Source organism: Gossypium raimondii, chromosome 1 (assembly GCF_025698545.1).
Source record: "Gossypium raimondii isolate GPD5lz chromosome 1, ASM2569854v1, whole genome shotgun sequence".
Lineage (NCBI taxonomy): Eukaryota > Viridiplantae > Streptophyta > Magnoliopsida > Malvales > Malvaceae > Gossypium > Gossypium raimondii.
In genome coordinates, this window is record NC_068565.1 from 22,340,514 (window position 1) to 22,358,459 (window position 17,946).

General features: G+C 31.1%; 1 long non-coding RNA gene across 1 annotated transcript; it reads left to right on the forward strand.

The window, feature by feature from the left end:
- The first annotated feature begins 11,349 nt into the window (after positions 1 to 11,349).
- LOC128039682 (uncharacterized) lies at positions 11,350 to 13,368 on the forward strand. Its single transcript, XR_008194144.1, has 3 exons — positions 11,350 to 11,533; positions 11,641 to 11,740; positions 13,156 to 13,368. It is a non-coding gene; the product is annotated as an uncharacterized LOC128039682 (long non-coding RNA).
- The last annotated feature ends 4,578 nt before the right edge of the window (positions 13,369 to 17,946 follow it).

A 17,946-nucleotide genomic window follows, 5' to 3' on the forward strand; every position in this document is an offset into this window, starting at 1 on the left:
GAAATTTTTAAACTTTTTGCTAATATTTTTGCTTAGTTTTAGTAATTTTTAGTTGAGTTTTTTTTCTTGTGTGTCTAGTTGTGCTTGAGCTTGTAGAAATACAACTGATTGGTTAGGAGCATGTGAATAGGCTATTTGTTTAAATTGTAAATCTAGCTTGAGAAGAAACAATTTTAGGTTGTTTGCATTGAGACTAGTTAGTTCAAATTGTTAAATAGTGAATAGAAAAAAAGAGAGTTAAACATACCAAATAATAAAGGTTTACACGAGTAGGCATAGATGTTTGTTTGAATCATAGGTTGTTTGAATTTTATATCTCTTTTAATGGAATCCATGGTTATTGAAAAGGTATAGTATAGTAAGTATAAAAACCTTACAAGTATGTGCTTAAAATGTAATTTAATGAGAGACTAAAAGCATTATGAGGGTTAAAATAAAGAGAGTGTGATAAAAGCATAAAATGATTAAAAGCCGTGTGAGTGAAGAGTAAATAAATTGAAATAACTCAAAATATGAGAAATTGAGAAAATCTCACTCATATTGGTACAAATACTCATAATTGCTTATTCTTGTAAATACTATATTAGAGTTCAAAGCATGGATAAAAGAAACTAAGTAGAATACAAACCACCTATATAGTCTTCAACCTTAGATGTCATACTCTTGTATATGTTTTGATGGAAATATATGTTTAGATTTCTTTAACCTCTTTGTTTTGTAACTTATTGAACTAGCATGTTTGAAAGTAAAAATCATGAATTGTTTAGATATCTAGTTAGAATTGCTTGTTTAGTAAATTTTCCTATATTAGATGTTATGAAACCAATCTCGTGTATAAAGCATGCTCAAGTACATTGTTGTTTTGTGTGTTTTCTTTTTCTTTTTGTCATTTATTTTTGTGTTGTTTACTTGAGGACAAGCAACGAGTTAAGTGTGAGGGAATTTGACCTGCCATAATTCGTTGCGACAATTTAGACTCTTTCCGATACTTAACCAACTTATTTTTAGGCCATTTTATGTAATTTTAATGCATTTTTTATTTCAGTAAGTTGTATTAAACTTCTAGCAAAATAAACGTTTTTACGCATAATTTAGCTTTAGTTGACCTAATGGGTCAATACGGGCTAAGGTAGTTTTAACGAGCTTAATCGAGTGTGCAAGACACCTATTTTAGTTTAATCAAGTAGTTTTTCATATTTTAGATTTAGTTTTCAATTTTGTAGTTTTATTTTTATGTTCGCTTAATCAGGAAATCCTATTCTGAAGTTAGATGATGGCTAGTGGAGATTGTTCCAGAGTCATGCTTTCGAATTGATTAATCTATGAGCATTCTCTATCTCTTGTTTTATTCTTTTAACTTTGTTAATTTAATGCTTAAGTAAATATTAGAATAATTTGTGCTTTATACATATTTTGCATGATTTGGTTGTTTCGTTATTTCATTGATTAAGTAAATAATAATATAAAATAAAATATTTATTCGAGAGTACTTAATATTCTAGGAAGTGACGCCTCTAGTAGAAGATCTAGACAGGCGAGACCGAAAGGGTACCCGTATTCCTAGGTGTGACAGGAAGGGTATCTTAGGTAGTAATCCTTAGTGAAGATGAGACCGAGAAGGTATTCCTAGCTAAGGTGGTAAATATTAAATTAAGGGTAATTATTGACTTGATTAAAAATTAGGGTTACAATTGATTCTAAGAATAGGATAAACTGATAATTAACTTAGTGTTAATTTTTGATTTACACTACTAATTCGTAACTCGACTAGATTAGTAATTATTTTCAATAATTAATTTAATAATAAAATTCTCTAATATGCGATCTCTTGGGTATGATCCTCAAAATACTTTCTAAGTGTTTCATTGTAAACAAATTACATTAAAAATTAACGTATTCGCTTACAAATACCGTACTTAATTTTATATCTTTTATTTGTATGATTTTTACTCCCGATGTTTGCACCTCAAGAGGCAATCACTATACATCTCAGTTTGAGCTTAAATGAGTTGAAGAAGCTTTAAAGGATGCAGAATGGATCCAAGCAATGTAGGATGAACTTCAACAATTCAAGAGGAATGAAGTTTGGCAACTTGTGCCTAGACCTGTTGAATGCAATGTTATTGACACTAAGTGGATCTTTAAAAAAACTTATGAGTAGGGGAACATAATGAGAAAAAAAAAGACTTGTTCCATAGGGCTACGTGCAAGTAGAAAGAATTGATTTCGATGAGACTTTTGCACTAGTGGCAAGACTTAAAGCCATCAGGATGCTGCTTGCTGTAGCCACTTATCTTGACGTTAAATTGTATCAAATGGATGTCAAGAGTGCCTTTCTAAATGGTTACTTGAAAGATGAGGTATATGACTTGCCGTTAAATATAGTAGTCAATTCGGGTTAATTCTACACTTAAGGAATTTATTTTCTAGGCAATTTAGGATTTTATATTTAATTTTCAATAATTAGACCCTAGGATTAAAAGTTAATAAAAATAAGTGTTTTTAACACATTTTGTAGGTGTTGTAACCCAATAGGCCAACAAGGGCCTTAGGTGGTGCTATTTGGTTTAATTGAGTGTGTAAGATGAAGATATAAAGGCGCAATTGATGTGGAAGCAAGAACCGAGTGATGCATATGCTTCCCGGGAAGTCAAGGCACCAAACAAGTGATACAAGGTCGATTTTTGCTGTCGTGTTGCACCACGCAAGGGGTGTGGCGCGACACATGTCGATGTGCTGCCCAAGTTTATCGAGGTTATTTTCGTCTGCATAATCAAACTTATATGAAGACTTAGGATGTGTCGAAGACCTAATTTGGGTTGCCAACACTTCTATAAATAAGACATTAGGGGTTTGATGTAACTAAGTTGTCCTAGACACCTTCAAAAACCTTAGTAGTTTAGAAGTAGATTTAGTTTATTTTCTTTGACTTTTAAATACTTTCTAGTTTTCAGCTTCAAATTAGTTTTGATTCAATATTTTATTTATTTATGTTATTTTGCATTCATTTTATTTTTTTATTCCAATCAAGTGCTTTGCTACTCCGTTCCCCATTCGATATTAAATTCACGATTATTCAAATCTAATTTTGCTTATGCATTGATCATTTTTTTAGATGATTTATTCAATCTGAGTTGAGATCATGAATAGCATGAGTGGCTAAATCCCTTAGGTGAGATTAACAAGTGGATGGGGGTGTAATTAATGGAGAACATCGCCATTCTTACAATTTAATCCTTGAACTTGTGGACATCGCTATTCTTAACTCTTATATTTTTGTTGTCATATTTTAGTATAAATAATAACACATCTATGGGTGGTCAGTATATGTGGCACAACCAAAAGGTTTTGAAGACCCTACACATTTTGACTATATGTACAAATTGAGTAAAGCCTTATATAGTCTCAAATAGACACTTCATGCATGGTATGAAAGGCTAACTTAGTTCCTTATTAGTCAATGTTTTGAAAGAGGATCAGCAGATAAATGTTTGTTTATTAGAAGGAAGAAAGGGGTAACTACTTTGGCTCACCTCATATTTAGAGCCACCTCAACAACAAGAATAAAAGAAAGCTTTGTGAAGCTTATGCTAGGAGTACTCAAGATGAGTATGGTTGGTGAATTGAGTTATTTCTTTGGATTCCAAATTAAGCAAATGAAAAATGGAACTGCTCTTTCACAAGAGAAGTATGCAAAGAATACGATGAAAAATTTTATGTTGGAGAATGCTAAAACAACTAGGATTCCTATGGAAATTGGTGATAAACTATCCAAAAATGAGGATGGAGTATCCACTTCAAACACCACTTACAAGAGTATGGCTGGTAGTCTCTTGTACTTTACACTAATATACTTGATTTATCATTCAACATGAGAGTATGTGCTAGGTACCAAACAAGTTCAAGATAATCTCATATGAAAGTTGTGATGAGGATAATTTGATATGTTCATAGAACTACAAATTTGGGAATTTGGTCCTCAAATGATAGTACGATGAGTCTAGTTAGTTACAATAATACAGACTGAAAAAGTAACATTGATGATAAGGATAGTACATTTGGTAGTTGCTTCTACCTTGGATCAAATTTGGTGTCATGGTACAGTAAGAAGCAAGCTTCTATCTCATCGTCTTCTGCTTAAGCTGAGTAAATTGCTATATGGACTTGACGTGCTCAATTTCTCTAGATGAAACAAATGATGAAATATTTTGGTGTTGAATTAAATATAGCTACCTACTGGTATGATAACACAAGTGTCATTAACATTTCTAATAATCTAGTACAACATTCGAAGACTAAACATATAGACATAAGGTATCATTTCATAAGGGAGCTAATTGAAAATGGTGATGTTAAGCATAAATTCATGTCCACACAAGATTAATTAGTTGATTTGTTCACTAAAATATTTATTGCAACTAGATTTGAACACTTGAGGACCTCTATTGGTGTATGTCAAATCTAAATGACTTAGATAAGTTTTGGAAGGCCTCCAAATGTAGAAGCTAGATGCTGTTTTAATGAAGGATATTTTTGGGTTCAAAATTTTGTTAGGAAAGTTTCTTTATTGATTCACATTTCTTTCACCAAATCTTGGAGGGAAAATTTGTTTTGATAATGACAACAATCGTACAAATTCATTAAATGAGGGATTGAAAATTAATTTCATTTTATTTTCAAAAAGTTTTTAAAGGAGTTGTGCAGTAACCTTTCACCTATTCATATTTTCCATAAACCATTACTGATTAAGATTTTATTCTCTCCTTCTTTTCTTTCGTCCATTGAACTTCTCACATTCAAATGGTAAGAATGAAGATGACTACTCAGGAGAAATTTGAAATGTTCTAGGAATATCGAAGGATAAGGCACATCAAACTCTCAACCAGAAGATCAAGTTGAACAAGGCTCAATGGAGGAGGTAGTGCTCACTACTGTTATCCCTTCAAATGCTTAGAGGAGCTAAACAGATGAGAAAGAGAGAGGTGGAGATACCTTGTCTCAAAATGTTGTAACAAAGATCAATGATTTTTTGGAAAATCCACTAGTTCCTTAGCATCAACCTATGCCAAAATGGAAGATGGATTCATTGATCGAAGTTGTGATTACTCAAGGTGATGTTGTTCTTGCTCTTAATAAAACTCATATGAATATTGGTCTGAATACTTTTGCTAATACCTCTGTTAGTACTAGTGATAAATTAGAGTTTGTAACAAATATTGTGGAGCTTGAGGCTTGTGTGATTGAAAATGTGCCTAGTACTGTGGTTTCAGAGGAGATTCATGATGATGTAGTGGTCACAAACTAAATCAGTGGCCATATCCTCTACCCCTTAAGGAGAAAAAATAGATCAATGGCAAATAGATAATCAAAAACCCTAGTAGAGCAAAAGAAGAAAGAGAAAGGGAAGGCTATTGTTGCCTCCAAGCTATTTCAGAAACGTAAGAAGGAAGATGAAAGTTCAAGTTAGGAAGAGCCTGACTCATTTGATGACTGATTCTCTTATTCTAGTTCAAGTTTTAAGGAAACTATTCCTTTAAAGTACATCATATCATCCAAGACCAAGTCTAATAATCCCTTGATAACAAAGTCTACCATTCGAAGAAACAAGAGGCTAAAGAGAGTGGAGTTCCCTCTATGTTGGTTGATGCAGTTGAAAATGCCAAGGCTAAGGAAGATATTCTTTTGGATAAAAAGGATATAGCATTCCTAATGCTATATTGCTTCAAAAGATATTTGGAAATGAATACAAATTCATTTATTAAAGAGTAAAACATCGAGGATGTAAGTTTTGTCGAGCATGGAATTGGCACTTCTTTTTACTAACAATGGTTTAATTGAGACCGTGTCTCTTGTGAAGTCGTATGTAAAGGAGCTTGTGCTGGAGTTTTATGCCAATATATTTCTCTCTATCACTGACTCTAGAAGCAAACTATTCCAAAAGTTGTATGTTTGAGGGCATTGGTATGAGTTCAACCCTATGCTAATTTAGAAAGTGCTTAAATGCTACAATAGAAACATGGTTAAACTAGAAATATCCTTAGATGAAACTACTACTACCATTACCAATAATGTCTACCAATCATGGCTTAAGAAATGAATCATTAGAGCTTATTCATTATCTACTGCATATGTTGTCTTGTTTGGAATTGCAGCAAGGAATTAGGTCCGAAACAGTTAGAGGGATTTAATGACTCTAAAGGTTGCTGAGTTGATTAGAAAAGCAATGAAAATGATTGAGTTTTATGTGTCTCAATTGATATTTGATCAGGTAGTGAGTCATGCTGAGAAGATACATGCTAGACATCTTTTACCATTTCCATATTTGATTTTCTAAGTGCTAACATTGTGTAATCCAAATATTGTGAAAATCATTGAAATATGTTAGAGGTCTATTTAAGTTTTCTCTTAGCTGGTTGGAGGGTAAGCATGTTACTATAAAGATAGCTGAGCAAAAAATTGAAGAGGGAGTTGAGTAGACATACTAGGAAAACCAAGCAACAACTAATGTAGGAGAGGCTTGAGTGCCCACTTCCATTGACACATTGAGCAATTTTTAAGGATTCAATAAAAGATGATCAATCATCTAACATCATCTATTAAATCTCATGAATGAGTGATTTTTAGGATGTGTTCAGAGATTAGGGTTATACAACAGATCTGTGATAGGGAGTAACATTAAGGAATGATCTACAACGCAAGTGATCCTTGAAAAGTTGTTCACTTAATCCAGTAATCTTGTACTCCTGATTTAATAGGCCGACTTACTTCTGATTTGATGGATTGTTTTAATCATCATATTCTTCAACATTTGCTTTGTCTTAGTCTAGTTAATAGATTAAGGGTTTTTGGCATTCTGATTGGCAAGTTTCTTGAACAAAAAGAGGAAGTAGAAAAGTATGCTATGGAATCTAAAGTTATGTTGAGTGATGTTGGTTGTTGAATTTTTGAAGCTCTAATTGTTGTTGTTTTGCTATAGGGGAAGTATATGTCCTTTTGCATTTGAAGCTGCTTATGTTTGCTAAATAAGATGTTGAACTGGAGATGGTGCTGACTTTGTGTGGTGATGAATTTTTTTCCTTTTGAACTTTTATTTTGATGGGTTTGTATAATCTTTGAGATGATGATATTGATTTGATGATGCTAATGCTACTTGTGATATTGAAACTAATATGAAACTATGATATTATGCTAAGGTGGTTTTACTTTCGCATTTTACCTTATTTTCAACTTACTTAGATATAATCTAGTATTTTGATTATTGGTGCGAATTCTAGATATGGAGTTAATATTTAAAATTACTATATTATATTCTAATTTGAGTTTAGTATGGGGAGGTTTGTACTAAAGGGGAGTTATTGGTGACTATTATGTTTAACTTCTTGTATTGTTTGATTTTGTTAAATAAATTACCAAAAGGGGAGATTTTTGAGGAAAAATAAGAAGACCAAGCAACAACTAATGTAGGAGAGGCTTGAGTGCCCACTTCCATTAACACATTGAGTAATTTTTAAGGATTCAATAAAAGATGATCGATCATCTAACATCATCTATTAAATCTCATGAATGAGTGATTTTTAGGATTTGTTTAGAGATTAGGGTTATACAACAGATCTGTGATAGGGAGTAACATTAAGGAATGATCTACAACGCAAGTGATCCTTGAAAAGTTGTTCACTTAATCCAGTAGTCTTGTACTCCTGATTTAATAGGCCGACTTACTTCTGATTTGATGGATTGTTTTAATCATCATATTCTTCAACATTTGCTTTGTCTTAGTCTAGTTAATAGATTAAGGGTTTTTGGCATTCTGATTGGCAAGTTTCTTGAACAAAAAGAGGAAGTAGAAGAGTATGCTATGGAATCTAAAGTTATGTTGAGTGATGTTGGTTGTTGAATTTTTGAAGCTCTAATTGTTGTTGTTTTGCTATAGGGGAAGTATATGTCCTTTTGCATTTGAAGCTGCTTATGTTTGCTAAATAAGATGTTGAATTGGAGATGGTGCTGACTTTGTGTGGTGATGAAATTTTTTTTTTCCTTTTTGAACTTTTATTTTGATGGGTTTGTATAATCTTTGAGATGATGATATTGATTTGATGATGCTAATGCTACTGTGATATTGAAACTAATATGAAACTATGATATTATGCTAAGGTGATTTTTACTTTCGCATTATACCTTATTTTCAACTTACTTAGATATAATCTAGTATTTTGATTATTGGTGCGAATTCTAGATATGGAGTTAATATTTAAAATTACTATATTATATTCTAATTTGAGTTTAGTATGGGGAGGTTTGTACTAAAGGGAGTTATTGGTGACTATTATGTTTAACTTCTTGTATTGTTTGATTTTGTTAAATAAATTACCAAAAGGGGAGATTTTTGAGGAAAAATAAGATGACCAAGCAACAACTATTGTAGGAGAGGCTTGAGTGCCCACTTCCATTAACACATTGAGCAATTTTTAAGGATTCAATAAAAGATGATCGATCATCTAACATCATCTATTAAATCTCATGAATGAGTGATTTTAGGATGTGTTCAGAGATTAGGGTTATACAATGATCTGTGATAGGGAGTAACATTAAGGAATGATCTACAACGCAAGTGATCCTTGAAAAGTTGTTCACTTAATCCAGTAATCTTGTACTCCTGATTTAATAGGCCGACTTACTTCTGATTTGATGGATTGTTTTAATCATCATATTCTTCAACATTTGCTTTGTCTTAGTCTAGTTAATAGAATAAGGGTTTTTGGCATTCTGATTGGCAAGTTTCTTGAACAAAAAGAGGAAGTAGAAGAGTATGCTATGGAATCTAAAGTTATGTTGAGTGATGTTGGTTGTTGAATTTTTGAAGCTCTAATTGTTGTTGTTTTGCTATAGGGGAAGTATATGTCCTTTTGCATTTGAAGCTGCTTATGTTTGCTAAATAAGATGTTGAACTGGAGATGGTGCTGACTTTGTGTGGTGATGAATTTTTTTTTCCTTTTTGAACTTTTATTTTGATGGGTTTGTATAATCTTTGAGATGATGATATTGATTTGATGATGCTAATGCTACTGTGATATTGAAACTAATATGAAACTATGATATTATGCTAAGGTGATTGTTTACTTTCTGCATTTTACCTTATTTTCAACTTACTTAGATATAATCTAGTATTTTGATTATTGGTGCGAATTCTAGATATGGAGTTAATATTTAAAATTACTATATTATATTCTAATTTGAGTTTAGTATGGGGAGGTTTGTACTAAAGGGGAGTTATTGGTGACTATTATGTTTAACTTCTTGTATTGTTTGATTTTGTTAAATAAATTACCAAAAGGGGAGATTTTTGAGGAAAAATAAGAAGACCAAGCAACAACTAATGTAGGAGAGGCTTGAGTGCCCACTTCCATTGACACATTGAGCAATTTTTAAGGATTCAATAAAAGATGATCGATCATCTAACATCATCTATTAAATCTCATGAATGAGTGATTTTTAGGATGTGTTCAGAGATTAGGGTTATACAACAGATCTGTGATAGGGAGTAACATTAAGGAATAATCTACAACGCAAGTGATCCTTGAAAAGTTGTTCACTTAATCCAGTAATCTTGTACTATTGATTTAATAGGCCGACTTACTTCTGATTTGATGGATTGTTTTAATCATCCTATTCTTCAACATTTGCTTTGTCTTAGTCTAGTTAATAGATTAAGGGTTTTTGGCATTCTGATTGGCAAGTTTCTTGAACAAAAAGAGGAAGTAGAAGAGTATGCTATGGAATCTAAAGTTATGTTGAGTGATGTTGGTTGTTGAATTTTTGAAGCTCTAATTGTTGTTGTTTTGCTATAGGGGAAGTATATGTCCTTTTGCATTTGAAGCTGCTTATGTTTGCTAAATAAGATGTTGAACTGGAGATGGTGCTGACTTTGTGTGGTGATGAATTTTTTTTTCCTTTTTGAACTTTTATTTTGATGGGTTTGTATAATCTTTGAGATGATGATATTTATTTGATGATGCTAATGCTAATGTGATATTGAAACTAATATGAAACTATGATATTATGCTAAGGTGATTGTTTACTTTCGCATTTTACCTTATTTTCAACTTACTTAGATATAATCTAGTATTTTGATTATTGGTGCGAATTCTAGGTATGGAGTTAATATTTAAAATTACTATATTATATTCTAATTTGAGTTTAGTATGGGGAGGTTTGTACTAAAGGGGAGTTATTGGTGACTATTATGTTTAACTTCTTGTATTGTTTGATTTTGTTAAATAAATTACCAAAAGGGGAGATTTTTGAGGAAAAATGCGTTGAATGAAGTTGAGTGGCACTCGACAATGCCCACTGTTAGCTACCATTGAGGCAGTTTATCAACTTGCCTTATTTGGTTTAACAATTTAATGAAATTTTTTTATAAAACTCCAAATTTTTTGGTATAGTATGTGACACAATTTCCAGGATTGTTATAGTAAATTTGAGAAAATTCGAATATCAAACAAAAAAGGAAAATTTCATTTTAGGAGTTATAGGGATTTATTGTTGAAAATCAATAAAGTAGATATTTGATTGAAATTGAAAATTAAAGGACTAAAATATCAATATGAAAAGTGATCGATCAATAAAGTGACCAATCGGAGAAATAGTGGTTTGATAATTATTTATTTATATTAAGTTTTCATAGGTTATGTATATGCATCAAGAAAAATTATTTTTGGTCTTAATGAATAATCTGAAAAGCTTAGGGCTAAATTATAAAATTTCTATTATTATGGGAAATGGATAGAAAGGGTAATTTCCAACATTTATGGGGATATATTTGAATCATGATTTTATAAGGGATAAGTGTTTATTGTTGTGAAGAAATTGTATTAAGAGACAAAATGGACAAATTGATAAATCATTGTAAAGGGTATTTTGGTCATTTCACAAGCATTTCATGATGGAAGTATTATTTTGGTGATAAAATTAATGTATGAAATTTATTATAGACCTCCACAGTGTTATATGAAGATTAAATGTGCTAAGTGGTATGTTTGGACTTATTTAAAAAGAATTGACGAGAGAAAGGAACTAAAGATAAAATTTCTCCATTAAAGGATGTGTTAGGGGTTTTCAAGAATATTTTAATAAGATATTTATAATTTATGCACATGTATTTTTTTATGAAAAATTCATGGTCATGGGATTTGGAATTTTTATGTATGAAAAAAATTGGAGCCACACATTCAAAATTGGCTTGACTTTGACTAGGCTTATGCATAAAAGAAAGAAAAGATGAAAGGCTTCACCTTTCTCTTATTTGTTGCCCCTCGTTATTAAAGAAGAAAGAAAGCTTTCTCTTCTCACATTTCTCATATTTTTGCAAATTTCATTGAAAGTTTCCGCTACCCAAGTCATCTTCTTACTAAAATCTTGTAAAAAAAAACACTCAATTTTAAAATAGTTTCATCATCTTCTGCACAATTAGAGTCGTGGGTTTTCATGAGCTAAAGGGAAAAGCTTAAGTTAGAGTGAGAAAGTAGAGAACAAGGTAAGAGAAAATATTCTTGTCATCTCCAATATGATTATTTAAGGTTATTTTGTTCTAACTCTTCATGAACATGATTATTGACATGTTTTTTTTATGTGTTGTTGCAGAAAAAAGAGTTGACTAGTGGGTGTTGGAGCTTTGACCAAGAAAACGAGAGCCTTGGATTAGAAAAGTAAAGGATTTTGGTTTTTTCTTATTCATAAAGAGGTAAGTTCTCAAGGAACCATCCTTACCTTGTTGGATTAATATTGGTGAACCTTAGTGCTTAAATGGTTAAATGTTAATGTGTGGTCAAATATAAATATTCACAAGTAAAAGAAATAGTTTAATGAAAATGAAAGAAGAGATAAGTGTGAATTTGCATAATCTTGGAGTAAAATGTGATTGTGAAGCATACTATGCCATAATAACAAATGGTGACAAAATTTAACTTAAATGGTGATAGTTAGAATTTTAATGAAATTTACTAAGTTATTAAGAGAGCGATAAATGGTGACATCAAATGGACTACTAATGATTTTGTCTTCAAATGTGAAACTTTGGGGATTAAATGCATAGAGTTGTGTAGAAACAAGAAATTGGCTAATGGAGAATAATTTGTTATATATATAGAATATGTCATAATGTGACATCTTTTGTAATAAGAGAACATGTTATGAAATGATGTGCAAATGTGGCTAATGAAGCCTTGATGGAAATTTTATTAATAGGTGTTAAGCCTATTTGAAATTATGTGAAACAAAGCATGATTAATTATGGTGAAAAAAAATTGCATATGAAAATTCTTTTTTATGAAATGATAAGTGAATGCTACTTCGAGATGCATCGTATGACTCTATATAAGCATAAGTGCTTTCATAAATGAGTGAACATGTATGAATATGTGTGTGTGTGTGTGTGTGCGGATATGGTTGTGGTAAATTAAACTGAAATTGCTAATCAAACTTTTCCCTAGTAAACATAAAGAAGTAGTTAGGATATGGTTGGTATGCCAATAGGAATAGATATCTATTTGGAGTTCTATGTCTGAAGTTCTTATGCCTTCAGGCCTTACACTTTGGTGCATATTGGTGTGGTGTAGTTCATGATTTTATGAGCCATTGGTGTGGTGGAGGGATGTTATATGATGCTTTCGAGCCAGCACTTATGCACTTTTTGGTGTAGAGGATTCCCGTGTATCAGAGTCTTTTTCTACTAGTAATTACTAAGGGTCAAATATCATAAAAAGAATGATGAAAATGTATAGTTTGAGAAAGATTAACCAAAAATGAATCGCATAATGGATTCTAATGGTCACATGTTATAAGATAATAGAATAATGATATATGAGAATATTAAATCAAACATGAAACATGAAATGAACTTTAGGGGTTAAGAAATGACTGGTTGAAATGCCATTATAGGTATAAGTTGCTATTGAAGCATAAGATCATATGAAAGTAAGAAAATAAAAGAATGAATTTCATAGACTAATCTAATTAAGAAGGAAACTTGAATTATGCTAATTACGATCTTGTTTATAATCTGAAAGAACCACTAATAGGCCTCAAGGTAAGTTGAGTAACTTCCTTGATTACTTACTAAGCATTTATGCTTAACACGTTGTTGTTTCTTGCGCGTAGATTCAATTGTGGATTAGTTGAAGCCTTATCCATTTCGGAAGTCTCTATCACCATTACAAGGTTCAAGAGTATGTATTAAGATTGGTTATTGTCTCCTATGAGTATGAAATGTACATAGGTTGAGTTCTTATAACACCCTACACCCGACCTAGAAGTTATGACTCGAGTGTGAAGATTTAGAAAATGAATAATCAGAAAATAATAATTTTTAGCTAAACCTTTTGTGCATTCTTTAGAAAATATCATACTCGAAAACACTTATTTTATAGTAAAATCACTTAATCACTTTCTTAGTTTTGTAGCAGAAAATTTTTAGAGTTTTAGTTGAAAACCGAATTTTAATTTGTTAACTCATAAGATTTTGCAGTTCTATGTTAAAAATACCAAAAAACTGACGAACAAAACAAAAACAAAAACAAAAAACAAAGCCTAAAAACAAATTTACAATCCAAAATACTTAAATGTCAAAATAGTTTAAACAGTCTGAGCTCTTGCACGACGTTTGGTCTTAAATTTGCTGATTACCTAAATGGTCAAATACATAAGGGTGAGCTAACAAGCTCAATGTGTAACTTAGGTAAAAAAAACAAATAGCACAATAAACATATCAAAATGTCACAGAGAATTTCATCAAACTCAAATTACAAAATTTGTGCATGCATGATTATGCTGATGCAATATTTTCATAAAGCTTCCTATCCAACTCCGTTACACACCAAATTAGAGTTCCCCAGAACTTGTCCATGCAAAAACATGCCAACAGATAATTGTGGACAATGCCACCAGAGTTGCAATGAAAACTTCCATATCAGATATAAGTGTTCAAGGCACTATATTGTAGCCAAGCTGCCAGAACAGATATGTGTGGTCGAGCAACTATTATTGCAGTTAAGTTGCCAGAACTGAAATGTGGTTAAACCATCAAAATTGTAGATCATTAAACTAGTAGAATTTCCTCCTTACCATATTATCCCAACCCCATACAATGTGACATGGCATGCATAAACAAAATCTGAATGAAAAGCATGTAAGATATGCAGTTATACAATAACATAAATCAGATGGCATGGAATTTCACGTTTTGCAGAACAGATGTGTCACGAATTTCAATAAAAGCAAATCGGTTTCGCCATAAAATCACATGCATGGTCATGTAGCAGATTTAGAGACATACAAATTAACATAATCAGACATCATATGCTTATATACAAACATAGCGAAATAGAAACATGCCATCAGGATTAACAATATACAGATTATGCATATATATTTCACATACCTTTTCAACATTGCTTACAGTATCATACTATCAGATATCATGTTTTCAAGCACTATTTATACAGTATGGACCTTACGGAGTGACTAAATATGCATCACAGATAAATACGACCTTAGGGGAAATTTCCAGAAAATCAGCCCACACAGCCCAATTAACCCAGACCGTGTGACATTAACAGTAGGTTTTTTGCTTTCTTTTGTTCCCTATTTTTACGAGATCGAGTCAAACATATTGTGAGTTTTCAATGCTAACACCACGACGAAGATTCGAGTTCCTAAAATGTCATTCCAGAATGAGAGAATATCAATTACACATTTAAAACAAAGTCACTAATAAATCGCAAACGCTAAACGTTAGGCCTAATCAATTGAAACAACCCTTAACCAAAAATGTTAATCACTTACCCAATAAAAAACAACAGTCTAAACAATGCCTAGGTCATTGGAGAATAGTTGAATACTTCACGATTATCACCTAACAAATTCCCACACAACAGAGTCATCAAAACACAAACATCACTAACCAAGAATTTTTCAAATAACCAATCCCTATAAACAAACCCCCTAAAATAAATGAACACCCTACTTATGTGAAACTTAAACCAACTCTAGAATTCCAATTCGTACACACCAAACACAAACTCGAAGACTAAATACGGCAAAGGTCAGAATACCCACGAAGAATATTAAAGACGAAAACAAAGAAAGAAAAAGAATATGGGCCAATATCACAAAAGAAATAGTTGAAAGTTGTTTTTTGGTAGCAAGAGAAAATAAACATGAAAAACCAAAACTAGGAAAAAAAAAAAGAAACAAAGATATAGTAGAAATAAAATAAGAGAGAAAGTGTGTGTGTGGGAGAGTAACGATTAAGGAGAGGAAATTTAGGAGCTATTTTTGGGGTAATTTTAAAATAAAAGAGTTTTAAACTAACTAACCATATCCCACCAAAACCCACTATTTAATATCCTACCAGATTCTTCCTGAATCCAACTCAACCCCCTCTCAAAAACTTAGATGGAAAATATAAGAATTAGCAAAAAGAATTTTGCTTTTGCACCTAACAAGATTCGAACACAAAACCTCTAGTTAAGATGAAACCTTACACTGAACCAGCCAGCTTATTCCTATTATCAATTGAACGAAAATAAAATATAAACTACAAGCTCAAAGATAGGGTCTGGAACAAAATTAATAACATTTAAAAGAAAGATATTTGAACACAAGACCTCAGACACATAAACAAAACACTTAACCACTGAAGCAAGTCAATTCACTTTACAAAATTTCCACAATCTTGACTCAAAAATAGGACGAGACCACTCTTAGTTTCACTAACCCAATTTCTACTAACCCGGTTTTTGGGATGTGATAGTTCAATTCAATAACAAGTTTGCATGATTTGATTTTAAATTGATGAATGATAAGTGTTTTTATTAACATTGGTTATTTTGTTTGTTGAAAATGTCTGTACATGTTTTATGAATGGATATGAATTTAAGAATCATTTAAATGTGTTTAAAAGGATTTGAATCTTATTGGTACAGTATGGTAATGTTTGGGGATGTTTTTGAAGTGTTTTTGGATCACTCGGATGGTGACGTTGCAACCTAGACTTTGCTACGTTGCAACATCGCGACCTTGTCCTTATTGCGTCACGACTTTTCCCAAATAGAAACTGATGTCGCAACGTCAAATGCTCCACGTCGCGACTTCTCACACTATTTCAACATTTTCCCCACTACATTGTTTTGATCCATTTTAGCTATTGACTTGTTTTATATCTCGAACACTTCCAATCACCTATAAAAATATTTTAAATGGTTTTTAAACGAACTTAAAGCCTTCAAAATGTTTTTATATTATTTTTAATATTTCATTTAAATTGTTTAAAGTTTTAATTTATATTGTAACTCTTAATTTCCTTAGCCTAAATGTCTTCATATTCGGTTAATATGCTTCGAACACAAGTTTTATGAGTTGGTAATGACCATAGATGTTTACAAAGACTTAAGATGTATTTAAATTTTTCCAGACTTTCTCATTTGATTTCAAGAAATTTTAATATGTTGCTAAAAGAGCATTTTAAAAAAAAGAAAATTTTAAACTTAAGTTTGAAAGTGCTCTAATAGCAACTCCTATTCATATCATACATCGACACAGATGAGGGTTGTTACAAATCTTTAGCCTTGTTAAAGTTGTGTTATATTGAAGATGCTATGATCCATTTATGGAAGTCAATCCTTGGCTTTTGAAGATTGGACTGGATACGAGTAAATCAATTCAACCTTCGAATGTGGAGGTTTGATCGAGATTGTATTGTTGAATTCAGAAAACATATCTTCGATTGATTATGTTTTTAATGTTTAAGTTGTAATAACTATTTTCAGTGAGTTGCTTTGTATTCACTTAAATTATATGTTAGTGAAATTGATATATGTTTTAAGGCTTGTCTAGGTTTTGTATGAGAATTTATTGAGGGCACTTTAATATGTTCATTGAGGAACTATTTTGTGAGAGAGTGCAAACTATTGTAAACATCATTTGAGTGTTTACTGCCCAAGTTCTCAAAAGGAGGATTTGGAGTTGAGTGTTCAAGTCTTTAAGTACAAAAGTGAGATCTCTATACTTGGGGAGTGATAGAGTGTGAATCAATTGTTGTATTGTGGATTAAAGATAATGATATTACTCATTGAGCTAGGCTCCACAAACATAGAGAAACCGAATTGCATAAACAAACCTTAGTATTCTTTATGTTTTTGCTGCACAGTGTTCGCAATCTCAAGTCATAGTGGGCACTACAATCTAGCACTACCATTAACTGTGTTCATATGAAGCAAATAGCAACGAGAGGTAGAAATAATATATTTATTTGTTAACAAATAGCAACGACAGGTAGAAACAATATATTTATTTGTTAAAATATTAATACAAAACTTGAATTTTAAATTTAAATATATTATACTTTATGCTAACATTTTAAATATATAATTAAAAATAATCTGTTTAAAATTTGAAAAATTAAAAGATACATAGAACTTTTAAGTTAAAAAATTACTTTTGAAATTAATGGCAACATAGAAAAAACGATGACAAAGAATAATACACCAAATTTAAATATTTAAATTAAATCTTAATTTTTCAGTATTTTAAATAATTTAATTATTTGATTTCAATATTCAAAATGAAGCATTAATATATTTGAAATTGAAAATTAAGAAAATCTCCGGTACCTTTTAAACAATTGAATTATTTTTAAATATTCAAATTTATAAATTTAAATTTTATATATATATATATATATATTTTAAAAAATGCACTACATTTTATAATTAAAACACTAATTTTAAGAACCTTTTTATTTTTAAAAGTGCTTTAAAACTTTTAACATTAGAATTGATTTGTTGTAAATTAGTAAAAAGTAATAAAAAATTAAATTAAAAACATCTCAGGTTTAATTTCTTTTTATATGTTTATTATTAATAGGTTTTAAAAAATTGAACACCTCAAGTT